Genomic DNA, 5,783 nt, shown 5'->3' with positions numbered 1-5,783 from the left:
ACACGTTCAACTCTAAATTTTCTTTCAACTTCAATGAATCTCTTCTTCTCTTTCTCAAACTCTGCTCTTTCAACATTCAAACTCTTTTCTGCTTTTAGAAATTTCTCCTTCTCTAAATCCAGTAAGTTCTTTAACTCACTCAGATCATTCTCAGACTTATGAAACTTCTTAGTTAAATCCTCTGTCTCTATATTATTCCTTGGAGTAGGTAATTCATTTCTTACCTTTTGAAGTTGAATAAACAAATCTTTGTTAGCTTTACYCCAAATTTTCAGATCATCATCATTATTCTTTCTGACATAGTCGAGAGTGTTTTCTAACTTTTCGATCTTGTATATGAAATCGTTTTCAATACRTTCACATTGTTCTTTATGCTCCCTTTTCAAATCTTTAATAAACTCCACATTCCCATGATTTTCATAAAACATATTATGATATTTCTCCTTATAACTCTGTAAGCTCTTTTCCACCTCTGTTATTTTCTCTTTCAAAACTTTATTCTCTCTCTCCCATGAAACTGCCATTTTAAAAAAACTAATAAGATTGATCAGATATAGGATCTATGTAGTGAAATCAGTAAAAAAAATCAATAATAGTTAAGCTCAAAAAGAATAACAGAAAAACACTAAAAAACTGATGAGAAGTTAAAAAAAGGACGAAAAACTGCCAAAAATCAATAAAAACAGTCAAAACTGTTGAAAACAGTTAAAAACAGTTAAAAACAGTCAAAGACTGTTGAAACTGATGAAAAACAGTTTACGCGGCGGAAAATAGTTCAACGATTCTCAAACAGTTTAAACACAACACAAAACAGATAAAAAAAATGAAAGAAGCCCAAACAAACAAAACCAGTTACAAGGATTACAAAGAACCAATCAAAGTTACGCCTAAAAGTTTGTCCGAGAACAAAGTTCGAGAATATATAAGCCAATTACGAATTACACCAAATGAAAGTCTCGGTCAATTCAAATGGTTGTTGTATGTTTGGAATACACAATTATGATACCAATCTGCACACCAAAATCCACTCTTCTTCTGAATTTCAGATTGCAACTATAAACAGTTCACTTACAAATACTCAAACACATCTGATCATATTACAGCTGCAAGTGCAAGATTTTTAGCAGCAAATCTGAAACAAACAGCCTTCAATTGTATGGCCTTCCTTTCTTTTCTGCCTTCAAACCTTATTTTCTTCCTGAAACCACAAGTAATCAATTTCTTCTGAATCAGGTGAAGCTATGGATGACAGGACTCTGTTGGTAAATTGTACACAGTCAGTTGCTGCTGATGCTGATGATCGTGTGACTGTAAATGAACAATTGAAATAGATAAGACAACATGCTTCTCCATTAGGGGATGCTCCACAGCGGTTACTGAGGAATTCATGCCAAAAACCCCCAACAGTCTTGCAAACTCGGCCTCTAATGAATACATTGAATTCTGCAGTTTAATCTATTCCGTATGATGATTCTTTTAAAATCTTCTATCCTGTTGTAGTCATTCAAAAGCAAACTATTCTCCACATAATCAAAAGCAAAATTAACAGCATAAACTAACACAAAGTACTAAGATCAACAGCATAGACCAAGATAGTGACCAAGAATGAGTCTCTCCCATCATACAATAACTCACCTTTCTACAAAATTTATATACAACTGTTCGATTTATATACCCAAACTGGATGTTGACCAAATTCAAAACTGGCTGAGAAGCCTGAGTGCCTAAATCCTTGAACAATGTAGCAATTAATCGAATGAACTGTTGTTATGGGTAAACATCATGCGTTTATCAACATTATCAAATCTGAATCTGTGACTTGATCTTTCACTTTGACTAATAAGACTATAATCAAATATAGCATAGTCCTAATCATCAGCACTGAAAGAACCGAAAACCAACTCCACAAATGAACTGTCGCTACATAGAATCTGGAAAAAATCGTATAAGAAATTCTTCAATTTAGGTCAAAATCCAGTTTAGAGATGACAACAGAGTCCACGATGAAGCTGATGAATTCAGTCAAGCTTTTCTTCAAATTAGGATAAAATCAACCACAATATCCTTTGAGCGATTTAGGCAAAATCAGATTGATATCTTGAGCGATATACTGAGCGATTTAGAAATTGGGATAGTTGGATTGAGCGATTTATCAATCCGATTGAGCGGTATACGAATCCGGTCATAGTCCGCTCAAATTGTATCCGCTTTAAACCCTAGTCCGATCAAATTATCTGCGATTTACCTGATAATCCGTTCAAGCTTTCTGCGATTTACCTGTTAATCCTTTCAAGCTTTCTGCGATTTACCTTCTTATTCGTTCACGTTGTGATCGATTTAGACTTGGAGAAGATGAATCCGATTGTTTCTGTGAAATACCCTGTGCGATGAAATTGAATGAAAATTCAGAAGCCTAAAACAGATGGGCTGCAATATGATGAATGGGCTTGGGCTGAGCAAACAAAAACACAAGGATAACAAGAAAAATATTAACAAAAATAGATCAAAATACTGAATTTTAAAAAAATAAGCCACAAAAAAAAAATCCGAACACAAAATTCGATTAAATCTTGGAATAGGATGATCAAATCACAAAAGTTTGTGAATAGCAAAGATTCACAATGAAATTACGAACAATTTGATCATGGTTTTAACACAAAAACACAAGATTTTAAAAAAAATCGGATCAAACAGAAGAAAAAAATGAAGAACACGAAGAACATTAAGAAAATTTCAGAAACTTTTCTTCAAATTTTCTTCAAAATTTCTTCAAAACTGATGATTTCTTTTCTGATTTCGTGCAATCCCGCTTTGATACCAATTGTGAGTCCTCTAACAATGATCAATCTTCAATCTTCAAGTAATAATCCATGGCAGATTTGATGAACTTGTAAGAACACAATGAGAGGAGAGATGAGAGTAAAAGTCAACAAGTCAAGATCTATTTCTTACGTATGAGATTTTACAATTGAGCTCCTACCTACAATTACAAGACTTCACCCTTTATATAGGGTCAAACATTAACGTCCTAGTCAACGTCAAACTTTACAGAAAAGTCAAACACGATGACTTTTACAATTATAGACAATATTTAAACTTTCAAGACGAATATAATTTAATACTGATTTTCAGTCCTAACACCATATTATTCGGTATGCGAGAGAAATAAATGAAGATCTGTAAGAACAAATTTACAGATTCAGATAAAAAAAAAATGAAATGTATATCATTCAAGGTAAAAAAAATTGAAAAACAACCTTTGAATACAAACGAGTGTATTATCACCGAAAATGATTTATATAAGGGACGTGATAATAACAGTTTGAAGAATAGCTGAAACAGGTATTGGAGTTATGTAGAATGAGAAATTCCGCAAGTAAAATCTCAAGAAATACCTGTTCAGAAAATATACTCGTTTTAAAAAAAAAATCACTTCCCGAAAACATTTATTGAACTTCTAGGGACTCCCCCTAGAAAGTAGATTATAGAAATGTTTCGTTCAGCTCAAAAATTAAAAAAAATAATAAGAAAAGAAAACATGTTTAGCACGGGTCCTAAATTGGATGTTTAGAAACCACACTCGGTAAAGCATGGGTCCTGAACTGAATTGTTCAGAAGCCTTGTTTGGAACAGATTCCAACCTCCCTCTGAATTTGTGCATCATAAGCAGATTATTCTGATCAGCGTAGTAGTGACACACTTGCAAAATCAGATCAAATAGATTTTGATACCCAAATGAATTTGGGTCCTATTTTGTTAGTATCAGGCTGGGGAATATTCTAACTGCCAAACCATCTATTTCTATTAGATGTCTTCTTTTTAGTACTTTTAACAGGTAGATCAGATAAGCAGTAAGAATCATACCAGTCATTATTATACCTGTTAAATGAATTCCAACTGGTTTCAAACCAGTTGTTCCCGTATCCTCTGTTGATCTTTTTCTTGTTAACAAAATCATTAGTTCCACAATTTGAGCATAGGATTCTTCTCTTGCTGAGACTGGTCAATTGATTAGTAGAACTCACAGTGCAAGGAAGAACAGTGTTAGTTACAACAGATTTATGAGACACAACTGAATCAGCTTTATTAACACAAACTTGTTTAACTTTTGAAAAATTATTGGGTGATCCAATGACATACCCTTGATAAAACTGATTTGAAGAACAAGACTTGTTCTTAGAAACAGTTGATTTATGACTACTTGAATAACTGTTGGATTTAACACTGGAACAGTAATATAAGCAAGTTTTACATTGAGTTTGAGAACCAGTTGAGCTTTCAGCTCTTGAAAAGTATGTTTCTTTCTTAAGTAACTGGTCTCTCTCATCAGCAACTAAATCATACTTCTTCTAAAGTTCAGATCTCATATTCAATTCAGTTACAAGTTCTGTCTCTAGATCAGACAATTTCTTTGTAGTATCCAACAACTTACCCTCTAATTCTTTCTTTAGTGTATCAAACACTTTTCTTTCTTTCTCAAACTTCTTTCTTTCTTCATCTGAACTTCCCTTATCATTCTCAGAAGCAATGTCAAGCCACTTCTTCTTTTCTGTAAGTTCTTTGGCAATTGCTACATGTTTCTTGATAGTGTTTTTCTTTTCAAGAACAAACTGTCTTTTCTCTTCATCTAGTGCTTTCTGCTTTTTTTTAGACTCTTTCTTTATCAACCTTGGCTTGTTCCAAGATGATAAGTTGTTCAAAATCTGAGATTTGATTCAAAAGAAATTTAGCGTTCAACTCTAGAGAATTAATCTTATTTTCATAAGATAAGCATTCAGCATCAAATCATTTCTCTAATTCAATAAATCTCTTTTTCTCTTTTTCAAAAACTGTTCTTTCAATATTGAAACTTTTTTCAGCTTCCAAAACCTTTTCTTTTTCTAAGTCCACTAACTTTCTTAATTCAATCAGATCACTCTCAGACTTATGAAATTTATCAGTTAAGTCATCAGTCTCAGTATATTTTCTACCTGGAGAATTTCTCTCAGCTCTTGATTCACTCTGAACTTTTTGGAGTTTGTTAAATAGATCTTTATTAGATTTACTCCATGTTTTCAATTCATTTTCACAAACTTTTCTTACATCATCCAAAGACTTTTCAAGTTTATTAATCCGATACTTGTAATCATTCTCAACTCTTTCTAATGCTTCTTTACGCTCTTTTTGTAAATTTGCAATAAATTCCACATTAGCATGATTTTCAGAAAACATGTTTATGTATTTGTCTTTATAGTCCACTACTCTTTTCCAGCTTGGAAATCTGAACTCTCAACTCTTTATTCTCCTTCTCAAGAAAAGTTGCCATTAAAAAATTCAAGATTGATCAAATAAATAATCTATGCAGTTCAAGAAATTGATCAAAGAAATACAATCTGGTCAAAAAGAATGTTCAACTAGAATATACTCTGGTCAAGAAAAATATACTCAAAATGTCAATAGACAAAAGAACACAGGCAAGGCTCTTAGCAAAAATTAGGCTAGGCTCAAACAATTTAGAAGTCCTCCTGATAAGCTTTGTGCAATTAACTCCTTTGCTCAACCCTTAAACAATGCTAAACCGCTCAAAATTGTGCCTAAATCGCTCAATGCAATGCCTAAATCGCTCAAGACTATGTTTAAATCGTTCAAGCCTAAGAATAAATTGCTCAAGGCTAAGCTCAAATCGCTCAAGGATTGTACTAAATCGCTCAAGATTAAGCCTCTCAAAGCTAAGACTAAATCGATCAAGACTGTTATAACCCAGATCTGAGAGTAGAACGATTTACACTAGAAGTTTGTAAGAG

This window comes from Cynara cardunculus, unplaced genomic scaffold (genome assembly GCF_001531365.2).
Source record: "Cynara cardunculus var. scolymus isolate 2C unplaced genomic scaffold, CcrdV1 Un_Scaffold_1997, whole genome shotgun sequence".
NCBI classification, from domain to species: domain Eukaryota; kingdom Viridiplantae; phylum Streptophyta; class Magnoliopsida; order Asterales; family Asteraceae; genus Cynara; species Cynara cardunculus.
Note: the sequence above shows the minus strand (reverse complement) of the source record.